General features: G+C 46.0%; 1 protein-coding gene across 8 annotated transcripts in view; it reads left to right on the forward strand.

Annotated features, from left to right (window-relative positions):
- Nucleotides 1-25175, forward strand: part of LOC144772799 (uncharacterized) — a 492737-nt gene that overhangs the window by 297180 nt on the left and 170382 nt on the right. For 2 of the 8 annotated variants that reach the window (XR_013599848.1, XR_013599842.1), the window contains exon 3: nt 17799-17909. The exons of the other annotated variants lie outside the window; for them this stretch is intronic. The gene's annotated coding sequence lies outside the window, so the exon portion shown is untranslated. The remainder of the gene's footprint in view (nt 1-17798; nt 17910-25175) is intronic. 8 annotated transcript variants of the gene reach the window in all.

The following is a 25175-nucleotide window of genomic DNA, read 5'->3' on the forward strand; positions in this document are numbered from 1 at the left end:
GGCATGGTTGGAGGGAGTCGGTGCGGGTCCTAGGTCTGATTGCCACTAGGAGTCGTTCCATTGTTGCTGCTGTTGCCAAAGATCAATACTTCCGTCTTGTCTGTGTTAAGCTGCAGTTGTTCTTCATCCAGTCGGTGATTTTTGTCATGCATCTGTGGAAGTTGGATCTGGTGATGGTGGTGGGGTCATCGGCGAGTGAGAGGATGAGTTGGGTGTCTGTGTAGTAAATTACGTTAAGACCATAGGATCTGACGATGTTGGGCAGCGGGGCCATATCTGTTTTGAAGAGCGTGGGTCTGAGGGATGAGCCCTCTGGGACACCGCAGGTGATTTCCTTGAGTTCAGGGGTGAACGGTAGGAGGTGGATCCTCTGGGATCTTCCGGTGAGAAAGGACGTGATCCATCTGAGCGCGTCCCCTTGGATGCCGATGTGATGGAGTCTTTCGATCAGTGTGTGGTGGGATACAGTGTTGAAGCTGCCGAGAGGTCAAGGAGGATCAAAGCTGCTGTTTCGCCTCAGTTCAGGAGGGTTCAGCTGCGGTCAGGGTTATTTTGGTGCTGTGATTGCTGCGGAAGTTGGATTTGGAGGTGTTGAGTGGCTGGTTCTGCTCCAGGTGTTGAATGTTGATGATCTTTTCCAGTTCCTTCACTGGGAAGGGGAACCGTGAGATTGGCCGTAGTTTTTTTAATTCACTGAGGCTGGCGGAGGGTTTTTTGAGAAGTGGTCCGACTTCGCCGTGTTTTCAGGCATCCGAAAATGTTGCGATGGTGATAGAGGTGTTGAGTAGGGTGGAGAGTTTGTGGCCGATCCTTTGGCTTCCAAGGTTGAAGATGTGGTGCAGGCATGGGTGTGTGGGAGACCCCCGAGTGGATGGATTTCACGCTGGAGGTGGAGTCCTGGGTGGAGAGGATGGTCCAGGTGGGTTATTGTGTGGTTCGTCTTGGTTACAATGGTAGCATATCTGTCGGGAAGTCCGTAGGTGTGGGTTGGGGTTTGAAGTTTCTATATATAGTTGCGATCTTGTCGTGTCAGAAGTGGGCGAGGTTATCGCACAGCTCCTGTGAGGGTATAATGCTGTTTTCGCTGGTAGCCGGGTTGGAGAATTCCTTAACAATATTAAAAAGTTCCTAGTTGGTGTTGGCGCTGGTTTTGATGCATGCAGCAATGGCGGTCTTCTTGGTTGCACTCTAGTATTTGCTGTCTCGTTTCACATGTGCAGAGTTCTTGGGTGTACTAGTTGGCCTTTTTAGAGGATTTTTCTGGATGTTGCTCTTGATGGGGATGAGGCTGTCTGCACAATCGATGATCCTGGTGTTGAAGTTTTTCACCCCCTGTTCGAGGTTGGTGGTGGTAGCAGCGTTGGAGGTGTTGAGGGCATTCACCCAGCAGGTTTCTGAGATTTTATTCCATCTCCGGTGGGTGGCGTTGGTCATCTTAGAGGTGGCGGTGTGGGGGCTGGAGATGTTGAAGTGGATGATGAAGTGATCGGTCCATGGGAGTTCTGTGACAGGCTGTATTTGATGCGTTTGCTGGAGGTGAAAATTGGGACCTGAGTGTGTCCTGCGGTGTGTGTAGGGTCATGGACGAGCTAGATCAATCTGAGGCTGCTCATACTGTCGAGGAGGTGTGCGGTGTTTGTCATTGGGGTCATCAATGTGGAAATGTAGGTCGCCAAGGAAGATGTAGTCCTTAGAGCAGAGGTCTTCAAACTTTTGGATGCCGAGACCCCCCTGTCAACATTTTCAAACGTAAGGACCCCCTCCTGACAAAAATTTCTAAACCTCTAGGTTATGAGGAAGGTGAGGACCAAATTATGCGACAGGCTTGACTAAATTGTGTGAGTAGAAAATGTAAATAATTTTCTGTGATGCTGCGTATTTTGGGGTAGCATTGCTTTATTATTTAGAATTTTTTTAAACACAGTAATACTGAGGAAAGATTTCACCCCATCAGTACAAGTTTATAACCAAAATGCAACAATTAACATCAGAACGATGTCTAGTCAACCTCTGTGAAGGGCCTCCCAATCCACAGGAATACGCGCTGCCACATTAGAAGCTCACCTGGCCATGGCCGGGAGCAGCAAGGGCGCATTCAAACGGTGGCGGTCTTGTGCAGAGTTAAGCAGTTTACCCATGCCCCTTTCCTCTCACCCCCTTCCTTCCATCCCTCTCTTCTCTCCTCTCCCAACCCCGGATCCCTCTCTCACATTGCAGGCAGATGGTTATTAGCGCCAGGGCACCTTTTGGTAACAGTAGCGCACTACAAATGTAAATAATAGGCAGAAGCAGGGATCCACTAGACCCGAACTTCGGGGGGGGGGGGAGTTAACACTCCCAGCCAGGGCTTGTCCAAGCACTGGTCCATGAATTCCCTCACTACCACTCACCAACAATACACCTCATCTCTCTATAGCACCTGTCTGACAAACATTTCATTTTTTTATAGCGCTACTCATAGTTTACTCACACTCAGTTCTGTGATGTACATGGTACATCTTCTTTGTACCAGGCACTTTAAACTTCTGCACTGTGTGGGTGACAAGAGTGCCCATGTGACTGCACGGTGAGCAATGCAACAGAGTGAGAGTAGGGTAAAAGGAGTGACTGCAGGGTGAGTGAGGTGACCATATGAATTTGGGTTCGGCTGTAAGTGCAAAGTGGGACGAATTAGTGCATGGTTAGTGATGGCTTGTTTGAGTGAGCTACAGATTGAGCTGTAAGGGGGGGGCAGGTGAGTGGAGTGTCACATGAGTACAGGGTGAGAAGTGTGCTCGTGTGACTGCAGGGTGAGGTACAGAGTGAACAATGCAAGCGAATTTTTAGTGCAGAGTGATCACTGTGAGAGCAGGGTGAGCGGGTTAATGTTGTGAGTGCATGGTGATCACTGTGAGTACATTATGATCACTGTGAGTGCAGGGTAAGTGGGTGAATGTTGTGAGTGCATGGTGATCAGTGTGAGTGCATTGTGATCAGTGTGAGTGCATTGTGATCAGTGTGAGTGCATTATGATCACTGTGAGTGCAGGGTGAACGGGTGAATGGTGTGAGTGCATGGTGATCAGTGTGAGTGAATTGTGATTACGGTAAGTGTAGGGTGAGCGGGTGAATGATGTGAGTGCATTGTGATCAGTGTGAGTGCATTGTGATCACTGTAGGTGCAGGGTGAGTGGGTGAATGTTGTGAGTGTATGGTGATCAGTATGAGTGCACTGTGATCAGTGTGAGTGCATTGTGATCACTGTGAGTGCAGGGTGAGCGGGTGAATGGTGTGAGTGCATGGTGATTGGTGTGAGTGCAGGGTGAGCGGGTGAATCATGTGAGTGCATTGTGATCAGTGTGAGTGCATTGTGATCACTGTGAGTGCAGGGTGAGTGGGTGAATGTTGTGAGTGCATGGCGATCAGTGTGAGAGCATTGTGATCACTGTGAGTGCAGGGTGAGTGGGTGAATGGTGTGAGTGCATGGTGATTGGTGTGAGTGCATGGTGATCAGTGTGAGTGCATGGTGATCAGTGTGAGTGCAGGGTGAGCGGGTGAATAGTGTGAGTGCATTGTGATTGCTGTGAGTGCATGGTGATCAGTGTGAGTGCATGGTGATCAGTGTGAGTGCATTGTGAGCGCTATGAGTGCATGGTGATCGCTATGAGTGCATGGTGATCAGTGTGAGTGAATTGTGATCGCTGGGAGTGCAGGGTGAACGTGAAAGTGAAGGCGAGAATGAGAAGTGAAAGCCGGGTCCATTCCCAGAAACTTGAAGCGTAGGGTTTCAGATATAAGTTAAACTATTGCTATAATGGCATTAATCAGGGTTCGAGGGTGGAGGAAATAAATAATGTGCTGATCCTGCAGCAAACTTCCAGTCTTATGATTGGGGTTACCAGCTCATTATTTTGATGTCCCAGAAATAAGCAGTCACCTACAGCTGTATTTTTTGCACTTATCTGTGAATACTTAGAACAGCAAATATAAATAGAAAGCACTTTTAATTGTGTTCTAGGGATGCCTCAATGATCCATGAGTAATAATTAAAGAGAATAAAGACAGAAAAGTCACATAACTAATTAACACATACTTTTTTATTTATAACTCAATTTAGTGTCAAGAGCAGGTCTCTGCAGGATCTTTAAACAACACATAGCAGGCATGTTTCTTTTGGCAACCCAACTTTATATTTCTTTTCATTAAATGCATTCTCACACTACAGCAGTAAGTGTAAAAATACAAATGTAAGGAATAGGCAGAGTGGGGGCCCAGGGGGCACTGGAACCATAAAAAAACTAAGCTTTGGTAATCAGTTAACAAAGGCATGTAAATATGCTAATGGTCTTTAAAGACCTGTGAAAAACCCGGGCCGGAGATAAGACTCCAGACACTGCCCAGCCGAGGCCCCAGCAGCGCGAGCTGCACTGCAGCAGCCCGGGCTGAGACACAGGATGGGGGAGGAGGGGGGCTGAAGCCCTGGAGGCCAGGTCAGAAGTGACACTGTGAAGGCGCGACCCCCTTTGCATCGCTCCACGGCCCCCCTGGGGGTCGCGCCCCACAGTTTGAAGACCCCTGCCTTAGAGTCTAAGGCTTGGGGTGCAATGAAGTCTGCAATGGTGTTGCAGAAGCTGGAGTGTGGGCCTGGGCGTCGGTATGCAAGGGTGCCTCTGATGGTTGCCTTGTTGTATGTGTGGAGCTTGAAGTTGAGATGTTCCATGGGATTGGTGGTGTTGTTGGTGGTGGTGGTACACTGTATGGTCTCTTTGTGGATGATGGCTGTTCCTACTCCTGGCTTGTTGGTGCGATCCTGGTGAGAGGTTTTATACCCTTTGGGGATTTCTGTGGCAGTGTCTGAGGCAGAGATGAAGTTGAGCCAGGTCTCAGTGAAGAAGACTATGTCAGGTGTGATGGTGGTGATGAGGTCCCATAATTCAGTGGAATGCTAACATAGTGAGTGTGTGATTAAACAGCGCATGCAAGTTGCGTTTTTTGTTTAGGTGGTGTCTGTGGTGTGTTTGGGGTGAAGCTAGTCAGTGGGCTGGTGTGTGCGCAGTGGCAGGTGAAGTGGCAGTGGGTGCAGGTGAAAGGTCCTACCGTGGAGCGTGGGTAACCGTGGTGGCAGTGTTTGTTGCGGCTTCGAAGGTGCAGAGCTCAACGATGGTGTATATGCGGAGAACCAGGGGTCCTGGTGCTGGGCACAGTCAGGCTTGGACCGGAACAGACGGGCTGGCGCACCAGCGGTTTGCCCACTGTGCAGCCGCGTTGCGGCCTGCATTAGGTAGGTCCTGGGGTGGGCGGAGGTTCTGTTTGTGGGAAGAACAGTGAATGGGGAAACAGTCGGGAAAACCGCAGCAGGCAAACCCAGGCATTTGCAGTGTCACAGGATCAGTCTGGAACAAACAGTAACTGGAGGCCACAGCCCAAGTGGCAAGGTAGGTGTCCAGGTGCCTATGTCAAAAAGTCAGATGTAAGCATTGAAGCCAACAGTATCCTGGTAATGTCACCATCTACTGCCCTATCTTCCCAACTAACTCACCTTCATTTGCCTTTAAAGAGAAGCGCCTCTTCAACTCAAAGAGAGACTGCATTGACTACCACAAACTCCTTAAAACAGAGTGTAGGTTCTCTACCTACTGCAGCATAGAACCTGATATAATTCAGGTTGTTTACGATGCCCGACATTTTTAAAGGCAAGCCGAGTCATGCCTCACAGTCTTCGTTGATCGCCCAGCAGCCATCAACACCATGGATCAACACTTCCAGATTCGCACCCTTTCCACCAGCATTAATATTACTAATCCAACACTCAGCTTGTTCACCTCTTTGCAGATGACCAACAGAACATTCAGATGGACTCTTCCAATGCACCAATAGTGCCCGTCCTAACTAGAGCCCCCCTACGTTCCATTCTTCCCACAATGATCTCTACATGAAATCTCTTTAGTTGTTACCGGAGAAACAGGATATCTCCCGTCATCAATATGCAGATGACATACAGCTGTCCCTTAATGTGTCAGGCATCTCACATAGGCTGCCCGAGATGAAGCCAGAATTTTACTCAGTCCTGGAAGTCAGCAGACTTTCTACGACCAAAACTGAGTTTATCTCCATAAACCATGACAGGCTCAAACCCCACATTAAAGACTGGTTTGACAACATCCAAGTGACTGGCTTCACCCAGTCATCTCAATTATTGACAAATCCCAGGGCTTCTGCATCAATCCTGCCTTTCATTTAAAAAAACATGTTAAGAAGAAAGGTCAAATGGTTTGGTACGAGGTATGCCTCTTGTGTATGACCAACCTTTCCTCTCATTCGCTCTTTCTGTTCCAAAGAACAAGCTCTCATCTTCACACATTGAAGGAGGAAGGCCACTTCTCAAAGGTCTCCTGGGCACCACCACTCACCCCTTAAAAGCCTCGCTGCATAACTGGCCAACTCGTATGTTACCACCTCAAAATAACATCACAGATCTACACTGCTTCCTCTCCTGGCAAGCGTCCAGTTGCGATCACTTAACATCATTTACAAAGACATCACCTCGATTCTAGCAAATCAAAGGCCTATCTGGGACACCATACAAATTTGATGAAACTGGAGATCCCCAAGGCAAAGATTTTTTTTTAAAACAAGCCTTCTCTTGCTATGCTCTCTCATCAACTGGAACAAAGCATCCATTCATCTGAGACCTGCTCAATCCTCCAGTCCTTCAGGCAAGAGCTAAAAATATAATTCTGCTCCTGATACCTACTCCAACTCCCAATCTCCCAGTCTGAGCCAGCACTACCGTTCCTTCCACTTTTGACAACCTATTTTATATATAATGTGTATGTATCTTATACCGGCAGTCATATCTTCCTGCCAAACGTTTGAAAGTGTCCAGCAATGCTCTTGAAACCTGTACATATAGGCAGGTAACCATTGTACTATGTAATGCATCCTACTGCACTCGTAGCTGGGTCTATGCTTGTAGTTTACCTCACCTTAAATTAAATCAAATAATTCCTTAATTAGAGCAAGTATAACACCCAGGGCTGTAACTAATGAAATAGTGAACATAATGTGAATGAAGCTGTTAGCTCATATGGTATCAGTGTAGTCACTGTATATAAGACGCACATGAAATACATAAAAAGAAAAATATTAGCAACTGATTCAAAATCAAAAGAACTCAGAGAAGCAATAGAAAACGATGGAAACTTATAGATTCAAATCCATTTTACTAATCCATTTTAGTTTAATATCTTTAAGTATAAACACAATATTACAATAATTCAAGAGGAGCTTGACGGCAGTATCAGGACTAAATACAAACAAGTATCCTGTCACTTGATGCCTATGAAAGTGGATATCAATGGAAGTCCATTTTCTTGTAGCGGAAAAAGAAAGAAGCCAGGGTCATTTAATACATTGTAATTAGAAATGTACGTTTTCAGCCTAACAGAGAGAGAGATAGGCAGGGACGCACACCTACACTCGCGCACACACACACGCCACCACCAATGGGAAACTGCACTCCTCCGGTTTGAAGGAAACATCAAAAATGTGGAAAAATAAAATGGATTTACTCAGACAGATGGCATGAAAACACTAACTGCATAACATCAATTTCTACAAATAAAGATACGCAAGATTGAGCATCATGACGTCAGAGTAGTGGGACCTAAGATTTGCTTCTCTCTGCTATGAGGTAAAAGCAGTGGATTCTGTTTTCATAGCCTGTAACTGTTCCCAATAGCAAATGAGAATAGGACCCATATATAACTGATAATTTTGAAGGACAATGCGACTGTTTCAATGAGGAAGTGTCCAAATTGTTCCCTGTGTGGCAAATTCAGCAATGGCTGCTGCAATGTCTGCTGAACTCGCCACCTTGGAAGTAAGACCCCAGAGGTAGTTAAACAAAGTTGTTTTTAACATAACATACGTAAAATGCATACTGACATTCACGCCTGAGGAATTGCTAGGCACAATTGGCAAATAACAGGTTTTTATTTTTACCCAACCCATTGCTGCTCACTTTAGTGACCCAAAAGAATGAAAGTCTGAGCGGCCTAGCGAGGTCGTAAGCAGTGATCATGAAGTCTAACACAGATTCCTAGTGTGGATGTATTCGTGCACTAAGCCAGCAGACCAGGCTGCTTAATCTATAGTTTTGTCACTTAAAGTATAGTATTCGAGAAGACCATAGGAGGTAGTTCTTTTTTGAAGACATGAGATTTGTATTCAGTTGATTCACAAACTAAAGTGAAAATAAAAGTTTGTCAGTAATTTGGAAATTATATATCTCAAAGTAATAGGTAATGGCTATAAATCATTAACAGCTATGAAAGGATTCAAAAAGTTGGATGGGTTGACTGGGTTAGCCAATTTAAAAATCCCAATAGCTAATCAAAGACCAACCTATGCAACAAGGGCTCTCAACTTAAACTCCTAAAGACAATGACAAACATACGTCCTTCATCTTCAGACCCCTCATATATACTTTACCTTAATATTCCACAGGCAACACACATGCACTGTAATAAATTCGTTTTGCTGCCTTCTTTACATGAGGGATTTACAAGCACATGGCTTGCACCAATGTATTGGGGAACTCTCAAAATGTTACAATTATTTGTGTACAATGGTCTCGGAATGGTGATGCCCTGTCTATTGAGGAATATACATTTGAGAAACAACTATCATCAAATCCAACAAAGGGATGTCCAAAAGGGTGTCTGACAACATTCCTAACTAATTATTAAATAGGAGAAGGATATCAATCTCCACTGTTGGGATGTCACTTAATTGGTCAATATTAACCTTAGCAAGTAATTAGGATGGGTACCATTTAGTTAGTAAAATACCTAATTAATTTTAAATAATATTTAGCTTGATCAACATAAGGTGCAGTTCTGTAGTGACTTGTGCAGCGTCCTCTCCAGCCTGGTTACCCGTCCATAGGTATGCCACACACAGAGCTTAGTATTACACATCTTTATTTGTCTGCGTGTAAATGCAAACTCAACATTCTTAACAAGACTACAGGGAAGACCTCAAGACCTGGCTTTTTGACTGACCCGGAGCAGCTTTCTTATCCCTCCCTCCCCCCCCAGCGCCTTGAGACCCTCACGGTTGAGTAGCGCGCTCTATAAACCACTGATTGATTGATTGATTGGCTTAACTGCATTCCACTCTAACACCTATGTCACAGTTCCACAGAGTCCATCAGGAGCCAAAAGGGTTCCATCATTTCTAACTTGCAAGACTCTACATCGCCCCAGCTGTTAAATAATTTTTTTTTAATTTTTACAATATATATATATATATATATCGGCAAACAAAAGAGGCGGCACATCAGGAGTTGTTTTAAGCCTTTTTAATCAAGACTTCACCCCACCAACGCGTTTCAGCCAACACTGGCCTTGCTCACGGTTGGTTAGTCCCTCCACAGTGTTGTTATTTGTACTATCCCATATCTAGCCATTTAGGAGGCATTGTGGGAATTGTAGTTACATTACTTTTTGTGAAAAAGAAAAAGAAAAGAAAGACAATGTGTGCTATTTAAATTCCTGCACATTTGTGACTAATAGCTCACTGGGGCTTCATAATAAAGTTTGAACAAGTGTAAACAATTTCTGGGTATAGTACCCACTGGGGTTAACATTGTTTTTAATGGGAGGAGTACAGCAGCACCCACTTGGATGAATTTGAGCGGAACTACAAAGACCAGGGTGCAACTTTGCACATGCCTACTCAGCGAGACCTCTACGCCCACTGGGGCGGGACTTATTACAATAAAGAGGCGTGTTCCTATCATTGCTGGTGTATGTCCTCCTGTTGCCAGTGATCAAGGAAGTGATTCCGAAACATGTTTGGCGAATGCTGGGAGGTGAATGCTGGCTCTAATGCTGTCCTCACGATGGAGGTTTCAGCTCCCCGGGTGTGACCTTTCTACTGAGGGCAACCTTCGTTTTTTCCTGTTTAGCGGCTGGCTCGGTCGCAGAGAGGTCCCGCCGCTGACACAAGCGGATCCAGGGTCTTTTCATTCAGAGACCCGTTTGGACTGGGGAGTACACAACTGTGAGTGACATTGATACTGGCATTGGCACCATGCATCAACCCCTCAAGCAAACCCACTGGGGTTAACATTGTTTTTAATGGGAGGAGTACAGCAGCACCCACTTGGATGAATTTGAGCGGAACTACAAAGACCAGGGTGCAACTTTGCACACGCCTACTCAGCGAGACCTCTACGCCCACTGGGGTGGGACTTATTACAATAAAGAGGCGTGTTCCTATCATTGCTGGTGTATGTCCTCCTGTTGCCAGTGATCAAGGAAGTGATTCCGAAACATGTTTGGCGATTGCTGGGAGGTGAATGCTGGCTCTAATGCTGTCCTCACGATGGAGGTTACAGCTCCCCGGGTGTGACCTTTCTACTAAGGGCAACCTTCGTTTTTTCCTGTTTAGCGGCTGGCTCGGTCGCAGAGAGGTCCCGCCGCTGACACAAGTGGATCCAGGGTCTTTTCATTCAGAGACCCGTTTGGACTGGGGAGTACACAACTGTGAGTGACATTGATACTGGCATTGGCACCATGCATCAACCCCTCAAGCAAACCCACTGGGGTTAACATTGTTTTTAATGGGAGGAGTACAGCAGCACCCACTTGGATGAATTTGAGCGGAACTACAAAGACCAGGGTGCAACTTTGCACACGCCTACTCAGCGAGACCTCTACGCCCACTGGCGCGGGACTTATTACAATAAAGAGGCGTGTTCCTATCATTGCTGGTGTATGTCCTCCTGTTGCCAGTGATCAAGGAAGTGATTCCGAAACATGTTTGGCGATTGCTGGGAGGTGAATGCTGGCTCTAATGCTGTCCTCACGATGGAGGTTTCAGCTCCCCGGGTGTGACCTTTCTACTGAGGGCAACCTTCGTTTTTTCCTGTTTAGCGGCTGGCTCGGTCGCAGAGAGGTCCCGCCGCTGACACAAGCGGATCCAGGGTCTTTTCATTCAGAGACCCGTTTGGACTGGGGAGTACACAACTGTGAGTGACATTGATACTGGCATTGGCACCATGCATCAACCCCTCAAGCAAACCCACTGGGGTTAACATTGTTTTTAATGGGAGGAGTACAGCAGCACCCACTTGGATGAATTTGAGCGGAACTACAAAGACCAGGGTGCAACTTTGCACACGCCTACTCAGCGAGACCTCTACGCCCACTGGGGCGGGACTTATTACAATAAAGAGGCGTGTTCCTATCATTGCTGGTGTATGTCCTCCTGTTGCCAGTGATCAAGGAAGTGATTCCGAAACATGTTTGGCGAATGCTGGGAGGTGAATGCTGGCTCTAATGCTGTCCTCACGATGGAGGTTTCAGCTCCCCGGGTGTGACCTTTCTACTGAGGGCAACCTTCGTTTTTTCCTGTTTAGCGGCTGGCTCGGTCGCAGAGAGGTCCCGCCGCTGACACAAGCGGATCCAGGGTCTTTTCATTCAGAGACCCGTTTGGACTGGGGAGTACACAACTGTGAGTGACATTGATACTGGCATTGGCACCATGCATCAACCCCTCAAGCAAACCCACTGGGGTTAACATTGTTTTTAATGGGAGGAGTACAGCAGCACCCACTTGGATGAATTTGAGCGGAACTACAAAGACCAGGGTGCAACTTTGCACACGCCTACTCAGCGAGACCTCTACGCCCACTGGGGCGGGACTTATTACAATAAAGAGGCGTGTTCCTATCATTGCTGGTGTATGTCCTCCTGTTGCCAGTGATCAAGGAAGTGATTCCGAAACATGTTTGGCGATTGCTGGGAGGTGAATGCTGGCTCTAATGCTGTCCTCACGATGGAGGTTTCAGCTCCCCGGGTGTGACCTTTCTACTGAGGGCAACCTTCGTTTTTTCCTGTTTAGCGGCTGGCTCGGTCGCAGAGAGGTCCCGCCGCTGACACAAGCGGATCCAGGATCTTTTCATTCAGAGACCCGTTTGGACTGGGGAGTACACAACTGTGAGTGACATTGATACTGGCATTGGCACCATGCATCAACCCCTCAAGCAAACCCACTGGGGTTAACATTGTTTTTAATGGGAGGAGTACAGCAGCACCCACTTGGATGAATTTGAGCGGAACTACAAAGACCAGGGTGCAACTTTGCACACGCCTATTCAGCGAGACCTCTACGCCCACTGGGGCGGGACTTATTACAATAAAGAGGCGTGTTCCTATCATTGCTGGTGTATGTCCTCCTGTTGCCAGTGATCAAGGAAGTGATTCCGAAACATGTTTGGCGAATGCTGGGAGGTGAATGCTGGCTCTAATGCTGTCCTCACGATGGAGGTTTCAGCTCCCCGGGTGTGACCTTTCTACTGAGGGCAACCTTCGTTTTTTCCTGTTTAGCGGCTGGCTCGGTCGCAGAGAGGTCCCGCCGCTGACACAAGCGGATCCAGGGTCTTTTCATTCAGAGACCCGTTTGGACTGGGGAGTACACAACTGTGAGTGACATTGATACTGGCATTGGCACCATGCATCAACCCCTCAAGCAAACCCACTGGGGTTAACATTGTTTTTAATGGGAGGAGTACAGCAGCACCCACTTGGATGAATTTGAGCGGAACTACAAAGACCAGGGTGCAACTTTGCACACGCCTACTCAGCGAGACCTCTACGCCCACTGGGGCGGGACTTATTACAATAAAGAGGCGTGTTCCTATCATTGCTGGTGTATGTCCTCCTGTTGCCAGTGATCAAGGAAGTGATTCCGAAACATGTTTGGCGATTGCTGGGAGGTGAATGCTGGCTCTAATGCTGTCCTCACGATGGAGGTTTCAGCTCCCCGGGTGTGACCTTTCTACTGAGGGCAACCTTCGTTTTTTCCTGTTTAGCGGCTGGCTCGGTCGCAGAGAGGTCCCGCCGCTGACACAAGCGGATCCAGGATCTTTTCATTCAGAGACCCGTTTGGACTGGGGAGTACACAACTGTGAGTGACATTGATACTGGCATTGGCACCATGCATCAACCCCTCAAGCAAACCCACTGGGGTTAACATTGTTTTTAATGGGAGGAGTACAGCAGCACCCACTTGGATGAATTTGAGCGGAACTACAAAGACCAGGGTGCAACTTTGCACACGCCTATTCAGCGAGACCTCTACGCCCACTGGGGCGGGACTTATTACAATAAAGAGGCGTGTTCCTATCATTGCTGGTGTATGTCCTCCTGTTGCCAGTGATCAAGGAAGTGATTCCGAAACATGTTTGGCGAATGCTGGGAGGTGAATGCTGGCTCTAATGCTGTCCTCACGATGGAGGTTTCAGCTCCCCGGGTGTGACCTTTCTACTGAGGGCAACCTTCGTTTTTTCCTGTTTAGCGGCTGGCTCGGTCGCAGAGAGGTCCCGCCGCTGACACAAGCGGATCCAGGGTCTTTTCATTCAGAGACCCGTTTGGACTGGGGAGTACACAACTGTGAGTGACATTGATACTGGCGTTGGCACCATGCATCAACCCCTCAAGCAAACCCACTGGGGTTAACATTGTTTTTAATGGGAGGAGTACAGCAGCACCCACTTGGATGAATTTGAGCGGAACTACAAAGACCAGGGTGCAACTTTGCACACGCCTACTCAGCGAGACCTCTACGCCCACTGGGGCGGGACTTATTACAATAAAGAGGCGTGTTCCTATCATTGCTGGTGTATGTCCTCCTGTTGCCAGTGATCAAGGAAGTGATTCCGAAACATGTTTGGCGAATGCTGGGAGGTGAATGCTGGCTCTAATGCTGTCCTCACGATGGAGGTTTCAGCTCCCCGGGTGTGACCTTTCTACTGAGGGCAACCTTCGTTTTTTCATATATATATATATATATATATATATATATATATATATATATATATATATATATATATATATATATATATATATATATATATATATATATATACATATATATATATATATATATATATATATATATATATATATCCAAAATTGCCCTAAAATTGAAGAACAATTCCCATGCAGACGAAGGGATTTTATTTGCAGGCAGAAGGTCTGATGCTTACTCAGGGATTCTTTTCTGCCTTACGTGCTTTGGATCCTCCCGATCCTTGATCACAGGCGGCAGCATGACATTACACTAAACAGCTGCAGCACTTTTCTCCCATGCTTTTTAGTCTTATTGCCCTCTAGTGGGCCTTTCTGGTAAGTTCAATGTTCTGCATGCATGCTGGGAAACGTAGTGCTGCAACATTCATTATTTCCCTCCCGTGGGTGTGTATTGCAATGCTGTTAAAATTCAACAATTGTTTATAGCCCGCCAGTGGGCCTCTCGGTGTAAGAGCTGGATACAATTTCGTTTTCTCTACCAGTCATCCGTTCCTCTGCTTGGCTCCAAAATGTGAGACAACTGGACCCACACTTCATCCTCTGTAGTGGTGCAGTCTTCCTGCAGGACCGCCAGATTATTTCTCTCTGAAATTGCCCTAAAATTACAGACGCACTCCCGTGCAGACAAAGGGATTTTATTTTCAGGCAGGAGGACTGACGCTTACACAGGGCTTCTTTTCTGCCGTAAGCGTTTCGGATCCTCCCGATCCTTGGTCACAGGCGGCAGCATGACATTACATAAAAAGCAGGAGACATAAGTGCTGCACCTGTTTTAACTCTTATTGCCCTCTAGAGGGCGTTTCTGGTAAGTTCAATGTTCTGCATGCATGCTGGGAGACACAGTGCTGCAACATTCATTATTTACCTCCAGTGGGTGTGTATTGCAATGCTGCTAAAATTCAACAATTGTTTATAGATCTAGTGGGTCAAAATTACCTAAGGTGTGCTATATACTCTTTATTCTGGTAGCATCCTTGGTAGGTATAAAAACAGTGATGTGATTAATTCCAATTCAAGTTTATTGTTTGATTACTAAAAACCATAACAAAATGTTAAAACCATGTGACTCATGAATACATATGCAAAGATTTTAAAATGAAACAAAAAAAGAACCCCGGTTAGTGCAAGGGCAGTGCAATAATCTTGCGATAAAAGAGAGTTAAAATTAGAAATTGGCCGAATATACATTTGTCTTTTACGGATCAGGCTCATTGAATAACGTAACAATCACAGAATGATTTTTTAAAAATCTAGAAAAGGGGACAAAATAAATATGGCAGCTAGTTTTAAAATGCTGAAACAGTGTCCATATAGGCCTAGCAGAGGGGGCCGGTGGCCACTAGACTTTTTATTACATAGAAATGACAAGGCCGACCGGCGGGGGAATTGCTGCCTTCTCTTTCCTCAGCACTTTAACAGCTCTGATGACAAAGTTGGTGAACCGAATGTTCAGCTTTGTATTTTCTTGGTTCATAGCTGCTATTATGGCCTGACGACATGTGCGAGCTCCTAGTTTGTTCCACTCCGGTCGCAATAGAGTCATTCTGTCTTTTAGCAGAGCTGGGCATGTGCAGGCTATCTATGTGCTCTAAGCTTTCGGAGTGGTAGCCGCATTCCCTGCATTCGATATTGAGACTTAGGCGCCACCATTGTGGCAAATACTTTAAAAAGGGCCACTCGCCTAGCCTTAGGGCCATGTACTTAACCTTCCAAAAGAGGGAGTATGTGCTTGATAAGTAGGATGACTCAACCCCCGGTTTATAATCCGAGACAACTTCCCAGGCATGTTTTCTTCTTGATAATTTTGCCCTGTCAGAGTGGAAAGACCAGAGCCGAACGCTTCTCTTAATTAAGGTCTTCAATGCCTTTTGTGGTGCATTTGTTCTCTGATATTCTGTGAATCCGAGTAGCTGTAGGGAGTGGGCCAAGTGGTGCCGGTATTTTTGGCTAAATACACTGGTCGATATTTCATTCCAGAGTTTAGACTCAAGACTGCCATACCGGAAGTTCTGCAGTCTGTTGCAGAACTTAATAAAAGCACCCGCCTCGACGCCGTTGTGATCTAGCAAGCCAAGTTCTAATATGACTGGTGCCGGAGATGAAGACCTCAGCTGGCGCCATGCTCGCTTAAAGATTCTGGTGGTTGATTTATTTTAAATGATGTTTGTTGAGCCCATCATGGTCTCATGTCCATATGATAAGGAATTGGTGATCTTGGCCTTCATCACCTTAAGCAGAGGGGTTCGGCTTGGCCCTAGTAAATGTTTTGAACGTTTTTGCCGACGCAACCTCAAGCGACAGTGCTTTAGCCTTGACGGCGTCTTTTTGTTTGGCGAAGGAACCTCTGGATTCAAGGAAAATTCCCAAATATTTATAGTGTGGCACTGTATCAATGCTTTTATTATTGAAGAACCACTATTTTTCCGCTGCTTCTGTTTGCTGAAATTAATTATTTTTGGTTTTGACAGATTCAATTTGAGGGCATTGTCAAGAGTGTAGGGAAGGAGTTCCTCAAGAAGCCTCAGCAGGCCTACCTTTGTGTGGCTCAGTAACACAAAGTCGTCAGCATATAACAGATTGCTGATGCGGGTTTCGTCCAGTTGAGGCGGGTGGGAGTTAACCTTGTCTAGTGTGGGAGACAGGTCTGAAATAAACAGGTTAAAAAGAAGGGGCGCCAAGACACAGCCTTCTTTAACATCGCTTCCTGTTTGGAAACATGGGACCCGTCGTCCAACTTTATTCTTATCCACGTCTGTGTGTGGAGTTGGATTATGGCTTGTAGGAGTTGGATTATGGCTTGTAGGAGGGCGGAGGGTATGCCCCAGCGGTCTAATTTTTGCCAAAGGCGGCCGCGTGGCACCCAATCAAATGCCGCCTTGAAATCAACGAAGCAGCAGTATAGTTGCATACGACGAACGTCTGCCTTCTCCATCAAAACGGTTAATGTCAGTAGGTTGCTGGTTGTGCCTGAAATTGCTCCGAAGCCAGTCTGATTGAAGGGGAGGAGCTGTGATGATTCAACCCAGGTTAATATTTCTTCTAGTAAAATGCTGGCATAGTATTTGGATTCAATATCAAGAAGGGCTATCATTCTGTAATTTTTTGGATCATCTCTTTTACCACTTTTGTAGATGGGATGAATGATGGCACCTTTCCAGGAATCCGGGATGTGGTCATTGAGCCTGCAGTGTAAAAACAGTGGTGCAAGAAGACCTGACCACAGCATTTCATCTGACGTGAACAAGCCCTGAGGTGGACCATTGGGGCCGGAGGCTCCGTCGGACCTGCCTTTCCTAATTATCCGGGCAATGGTGTTTATTAAAACTCCGTGTGTCATCAAGATCTCTGGGGTTGAATCGTTTCTTGGCTCCTTTCGCTGAATTATAGGTGAATCCAGGACGCCTTCAGCTGTAGTAGTGGACCCGATGCTGCCTGTGCAGTGGTCTTCGGTGAATGGTGGCCAAAGTTTGCACGTCGAATGGAGACATGGGTGCTCTGTCCTACTTAGATGTTCTCTAAAGTGATTAGATCGAAACTCAGTCCAGTGGTCAGCACTTATGTTTGCGCTGCTTTGTCCTCTGCCTCCTAGTGGGCCATTGTTCTCGAGGGACAAGAATAACTTTGTGTTGGACCTTTTGCTGGCGTGGACTAACTTTAACCAGAACTGGTCTGACGCCGATTGTTTGTCTCTGTGAACGGATGCCTTGAAAGGTTTTTGAGCTTGCTTGTAGTGGTTGAATAAAATTACGTTTCCCTGGCTTTTTCTGGCCCGACGTAGAGCAGCGTTTCTTAGTAACTTTAACGTTTTTGTTGCTGGTGAAATGCAAAATTGTGGTGAATCTTGCCGGGGGTAAGATTTGGATGGAAATTCATTTAATAGACTGTATACCTGTGCTTCCCAGCCGTCAATGATATGCACATTTTTTTCACATTGCAGACGAAGAAGATGACCGCATTTCTCCATGACAGTTGGGACAACGCTGGATGACCCTTTCATGCACCTTAGATTCTCCGAGTGGCTGTATGATGTCTGAGCAAGGGCATGATGGTGAGGCATATTGAGAGATAATGTTATTATTTGTGGTCGATGGTCACTTTCCCCCAGTGCTGCGATCTAGTGGCACTCAATTAAGGAGAGCATTTAGCTGTTTCCTAATGTAAAATCCAAAAATGAATGGGTTCGGCCGTTAGTTCTTATCCAGGCCGGGGGGTATCTGTATATGAGCGACCATTTATTACTATATAGCCAATTCTGCTAAATTGGAGGACAGCATATTCGCCCAGTTTAGACAATCTGAGTTCTGGCGGCAATGTTTGTATGGCGAGATGTGGGGAGACCGCTGAAAGGATGATCCCTAGGTCTTCAAACTGGTTATGAAAGAGGTTGGTATTAAAGTCTCCAGAGATTAAACACGGTATACTGCCATATGTGCTTAAGATGTTGCATAAAATTTTGGTCACGCAGTCCAGTTTGGATTTTTTCTCACTGGTACTTGGGAGATGTAAACATTTAGGAGTAGTAGCTTGCTCTCTGCTGAAAAATTTTCAACCACAATGCCAGTCACCCAATCAACTTCGAATTTTTGCTGTTTAATGCGTTCTGACAATCTAGTTGCGACGTAGATAGACAGCCCACCGTCTGCCAAACTTGCTCTTTCTTGTAGCTGGCGATATAAATTCCAGGTACCTTTCAATTGGGTTGCTCGTTGATAGCCAGGTTTCCTGGAAAAAAATAATGTTGTGTTTGATAAATAATCCAATATGTCTGGAGATTGCAGTTTTGACGAAAGACCATTGATATTCCAGGAACAGATTGTTAGACCGTGTTCCAGGTTATGTCAGTTGATCCTACTTTGGGATAGGGCTGCCGGCAGTCATGACCAGTCTGCACTTCTGATGGTTTGCTGGACTTCACTACACTTGTCATTGTCGACTGGAGAGCAGCTTCTGGCTGACTTTAAAATAGAGAAGGGGGGTGACTTCTACTTGAAGCTGGGAACAGGCTGTGTGCGAGTATTGAAGGGTATCGGGGAACTCGGGGCATTGCTATAATTATTCCCCAGTTTTTGATTTGGTCAGCTTTAGATTTAACCAGTTCCCTTATGGCTTTAGATGCTAGTGTGATTAGAGTCGATTCTCCCGTTTGGGAGCCGAGGCTGGGTTTAAATTCGATGGCAAGGATATCTTTTGAATCCAGCTTGCACAGGTCCGGATTCGATTTGAAGAGCTGGATTATGTTCCCGTGATTTAGTATGTCATGCGGGCCTTGAGAGACATACTCCGGTGTTAAGATTAGTTTGGTTTCATTGGTGACTATGGCTGGGTTGTGGATTTCAGCGGGTATGGACTTAGATGGCTTCAACTTAACTTCTGGTGTTCGTTGAGCAATTGATGTACTATGCGAGGGGGAGGCTTTCTCACTGACTTGGTTGGTTGACGCTGAGGTAAAAACTATTTTGCACATGCACGGAAAAGAAAGTTGGGTGGATGGAATTGCTGGAAATTGGTGGACCAGTTCTTTGGTGGGATTAGCTGCGCAATATGAGCCTGAATTGTTGGTCGTCAATTGAGGTGGAAAGGAGGGTTTGGTGGTTAGTGAACGCTTTTGGGAGGGCGTTGTTGTGGCAGACCTGGTAACTGTTATTAGCTCTTCATTGATTTGTATTGTATTGATTTGTAATTGCCTATTTCCATTATGGGAGGGCGTGGTTGTGGCGGACCTGGTAACTGTTATTGGCTCTTCATTGATTTGTAATTGCCTATTTCCAATGTCTCCAATTTTATCCCGAGATGTTGCATCTGGGAAATGCCTTGGGGCTTGTGGTGGCTCAGTTTTTATTGAGGAATTTGCTTGAGAGTCCATTTTGGGATGTTGGGGACTGGGCTGCTTGAGTCTGACCGGTGGAATGGTAAGCACTGTGCTCAAGGCCTGTGCTGTCACTGGTTTATTGTTTGTAAAGTAGTTGCAAATAGTTTTTTGGGCTATTCTATGGGCCTATTACGGGATTTCCGGAGTCTTTTTTTCCCCCATTTTGATAATCGATGGGCAAGTTGTTGGGGTGATTCGACGTTAGTGATCGTGTCCGTGGGTGCATTAGCTTTAGCTTTGAGTGATGGTAAAGAAACGGGTGATGATTTGTCGGACGTGTGCTCGGGATCCAGATGTTTCGGGTGTTTGTCATGTAGAGGAGCCAGTGGCGTGGAGACAGGAAGCCTAGACTCTGGAATCTACTGAATTTCTGTTAGTACTGATGACAGAAATTGGGGCAATGAGGATAAAGAGTTGATAATAGGAACACAGCAACATACTGATTGAACTAGTTGCACTTGAGATTGGGCTTTAATTATTAGCGAGTTGAGCGCCTCCATTTTTCGATCAATTCCTACGGTGTACACAGCAAGAGTGTTTAATAGATCCACCTGTTGATCTATTTTGTCCGAGTGGTAGTTCAATGCTGACACTGGATTGAAGAATTTGGAGGAGTTGTAACCAGAGCTCATTTAGGTCTAGAGATGGAGGACTGACACTCAATCTGTTTGGTTCTTTGGTAAAGAAGGATAAATCAAGGTGGGTATTGGACGTGGTGTTGTGGCCCCAGCCTGTGTTAATCTTTTGTCGACAACTATTGGCAATTGGTGGTGAAATTGTTGGGGATGACGTTGTAGGGTTGCTTGGATGTTCGTTTGCCTGGGTTGCAACTTGCGGGGTGAGAACTTTGGTGGTTGCTGTTGAATGGGCCTTGAGGGCTTGTTTGCTAGGGGAGAAAACTGGCTAGAAATCCAAACAGAGTGATGGTCTGGCGAGGTCAACTGGAATCCAGTGGAGGGTGGAGGGGAAAGAGAAGCAGATGGTTGAAGGTTGTTAACTTGTGAATCGAAGGAGGACTGGTCAAGAGGGATATGGAGTAGCCACTAACACTTCTTTTATTTGGGGATCGCACTTGTTGGGAGGCCTGGGAACGCCGCATACACATGGATCATGGGCTGAACCAGTTTTTGATGCAGTGCTAGGGCTGAGACTAAGGATGAGGCAATTGAAGCAGGGGTCCGAGGTATGTCGAGTGTGCTTGATCTTGACTTTAAAGATGATACAGAGCTTCTGAAATAGTCCCTCAAAGAAATTTTTTTAGTTGAAGAGACTGAGAAGGCTGAAGATCTCAAATGCGTATCTTTGCGGTTTTGATTTCCTTTGAGCACACCGACTCCGCCGGCTCCGCTTGTTATTTGTTGGACGAGGAGAGGCTGAACTTGAGATGGGGACTGTGGGGGTTGTAACTCAGTTGCAGTATCCGTGGCTATATCTGTGGCAATTCCCGATCGAATTTGTAAGTCCGACAATTTCGCCTGGTTTTCGGGTGGCAATTGGTCCGCTACTGCATTGTCAGAGACCTTCTTTTGAATGTCTTTTTTGAAGGATTAGAGGGAGCTTTCCTGGTTTTCCCAGATCTCATCGCTGGAGGTAAAACTGCAAGGGTTAGTAAGAATGTTCTATACGCCTGGAGAGATCGCCCAGGGGATCGTGGCTCAGTGAGGCTGTGCAGGGAGCCAATTGGTTGATTTCTTCCTTGATTCTGATGAGACAGTGGGCGGTAGCTGGCGCTTTTATTAATTTAGCTTTAAAAGCACTGGTGAATTGGTAGGTGTTTTGTTGTGAAAGAGCCTCTTTCTTATAGGCGCAAGTTTAGTGCCAAAAGTTGAAAGTGAGATCAAATAAAAAGCATTAGAGTAGCAAATTCAAGTAAATAACCCCAGGGGGATGTTACGGTTTGTGTCCTGGGCCTCAAGGAGCACAGCAGGCTCGAAGTTCCAGAGAACGCACAAGGAACCACGCGACTGGACCGGGCACTGCAACAGAACGATCTCCGCGGCCCTTGCCGCTGCTGAGGGGGTTTCGCTGCTGCTGGAAAGTTTTTTCACTGCTCCTACCGCTATGGGGGGCTGTGGGAGGACTCATGGCTCCTGGGGCTCTTGTGGCTCCTACCACTGTCGGGCAGCTCCTGCTGCTGAGACGGGATTCGGGGCGATGACGCAGGCGCGGCTCCTGCTGCTACAGGGGCACTGGCGCGGCTCCTGCCGCTTGGGGGGCACTGGCGCGTCCCCTGCCGGGGCACAGTTGCGGCTCCTGCCGCAGGCGGGTGCACTGTTGCGGTTCCTGCCCCTGCAGGGGGCACTGGCGAGGCTCCTGCCCCAGCGGGGGCACTGCCGCGGCTACTGCCGATGCAGGAGGCACAGGGGACACTAGCGCGGCCCCCTGCTGGAGCACAGGTGCGGCTCCTGCCGCTGCGAGGGCCCTAGCGCGGCTCCCGTGACTTCTGCGTTTTTTTAGGGTGACTTTCGTGTCACCGCTGCTGAGAAGCCCTCGCACCTAACCGCTGACTGAGCGGCAAGGATTCTTACACCTGAGACGGCGTCATGGGTTCAAAACCGTGGAGCACTGAGTACCTGTCGAATCGAAAATTAAATTCATCCAAAACACAACTTTCTGTAGCCTTCAATTATCCATAAGGTATTCATCTCATTGATTGGCCAGTGATGTGAGTACTATTAGGAAACTTATAAACTGTGATAGTCCCACAGTGTTTTAATACTGAGGTTTCTTTAAACTTAGGTCGACATTTTTCACACCTTTATGGTCCCAACGGGATTTGTGGCATTTCTTCAGGGCCAGATTTTAAAACCTTTACACTACGTTCAGCAGGATATGCTTCTGAGGATTAGAAAAACGAATTATATTTTCACTATACCTATGTGTATGTTGAATCTGAATCTTTAAATTCAACCTATGCAAAGAGGAAAAAAGGGGAGAAGTTTAAAACCAATATATGTAAGAGTATTCCTTCAGGCACCTAGAATCATACTCCATGTAATCAGTGTTACTTTTCACATACAATTAGATTGAATAATATGTATGGTGAGTGCTCTGATATCGCGACCTCGTGAATTTGTTAAAAACACACAGTGACTCAGGCCAGTGGTGTGACATATAAAAATGTGCACCGTTAAAAGCAGGACCAACATAAACATATACATATAAACCTATACATTTCCCTCAGCCTCGTGAGTTTTATGGCCCCTTTAAGGGTACGGCAGAGATATTACCTATCTGGTGTGTTGTAATTGCCCCTTAGATTCAGGCCGAGGACCACTTCCTAGCTGCGGTATCTACACGGAAGAAATCACAGATCAATATTGCAGGTAAGTTAAGAGATGCGCCCTTAAGGAACGGGGTGTGTTGTTTGGGCATGCAGGCACAAACAACAAATTCAGGACAATATTTGAGACCCTAACCCCATATGCCTACTTTGAGGGGGATGCTGATATAAAAACTACAGGATATTTACTGATGATCAGTGAGCTTAGAAACATTCTTGGCCACTTCTTATCTGCTTCTAACTGACTACAGCATAGACAGCTGACAGAGACCAGAATATTTAAGATGTCCGCCGCAGTTTGCAGGCGCCTTCTGCGTCCCGTGCAGAACAAGCCGAACTCTGGCACACCTGACGGCCTTCAGTCAAACAGACTAAAACCGCCACTCCCTACCCCGAACTTTGGGAGGGAGGGGTGAGGGGGGTGAAGCAGAACACGGCCAAAGGGAATGTGTGTAAAAGGCCGCTTTATTGGAACAGGTGCACATCACATATTAAATAAACTCTGGCAAAAAGCCTTCCAAAACTACACCTCACTAAATATATAACACTAACCCTGCCCCCCGCAAAATCCCCTAAAATTTACGGCCCCGCCCCCACCCATACAATACAACATTTTAAAACATTATAAAGCATAACATTATAAAACATAACATCACCATATCAACCAGTATAAACCTATAAATACAATCCACGCGCTTCGTTCCGTCAAGCGGAACTTCTTCAGGGCGCAATAAGTGTCATCAGCCGTGCATATATTCCAAATCAAAGTGTCGAAATGGAATACAAGTCTGTTCCCTCAATGTGGGTAATGGTAAACGCAGTCGGTCCAAGATAAAGAATCTTTGATTTTTTCTTTTCGATTTTTCAGACGGACTATTTCTTGCCAACTGTTTCGAAATGTCTATTAAAGGTATAATGTTCACCTTGCGATTTCGGAGGGTATATATCTTGGAAAGTGTTCCTATGTCTTCATCCTAATTTCCGATATACTTGATAATTTCTTGTAAGGCATTAACCTCAGATAATGTAACGTGCACGTCTTGCACCGTCACGTGGTCAGACTTCTGAATCTTCAGTTGACTCCCAATTCCCAATCACTTAAAGGTAACTTTTGCCAGAAAGGATTTGGCGCGCGGACCATCGAGACGCCAACTGGGGGTTTTGTAATTTGACCCTGACAGGTAACTGCCTTTAAGTGATTGGGAATTGGGAGTCAACTGAAGATTCAGAAGTCTGACCACGTGACGGTGCAAGACGTGCACGTTACATTATCTGAGGTTAATGCCTTACAAGAAATTATCAAGTATATCGGAAATTAGGATGAAGACATAGGAACACTTTCCAAGATATATACCCTCCGAAATCGCAAGGTGAACATTATACCTTTAATAGACATTTCGAAACAGTTGGCAAGAAATAGTCCGTCTGAAAAATCGAAAAGAAAAAATCAAAGATTCTTTATCTTGGACCGACTGCGTTTACCATTACCCACATTGAGGGAACAGACTCGTATTCCATTTCGACACTTTGATTTGGAATATATGCACGGCTGATGACACTTATTGCGCCCTGAAGAAGTTCCGCTTGACGGAACGAAACGCGTTGGCTGGTACCTCAAATGGATCATTAAAGGAATTTTGAACTTTTTTGTAATTACGGATACAGCGTCTTTCATTTGAAACACTCTTGTTTATAGACTTTATCAACCACATATGGTGGAGATCCAAATTTGTCGGCGGTGCTTTTCAAAGTTTGGTATAACATTGATTTTTCCCAAGGACTTGGGATATACTCTCAGGGCAGGGAGTATTTGAAAATTGCACGCAATTCGAAAGAATAAGTATATATAAATATTGGTGACATTTGGGTTGGTGCTTTGAGTGTGTAAAAGTGGTCCACTGTCCATATCGTTTTGTATAAAATTTCTATAAATACATTCCCTCCGTTATCCAACTCCCATGCCTGCCCCTTCACAGCTGTCAATCCCCCAAAAGTGTAACCTAACAAGAAACGACCAACCTATCCTTTCCCTGTCGATAACACAACTTACCCATTAATCAACAAACCTCTGCCAAAAACTGCCCAACAACAAATAGTCCCCGCACCACACCTGCTCCAAGCGACAAAGATACAGCAAAAAAAAACCTGTACACCTGTTTCAA

The sequence above is a fragment of the Lissotriton helveticus genome, chromosome 8, assembly GCF_964261635.1.
Source record: "Lissotriton helveticus chromosome 8, aLisHel1.1, whole genome shotgun sequence".
Lineage (NCBI taxonomy): Eukaryota > Metazoa > Chordata > Amphibia > Caudata > Salamandridae > Lissotriton > Lissotriton helveticus.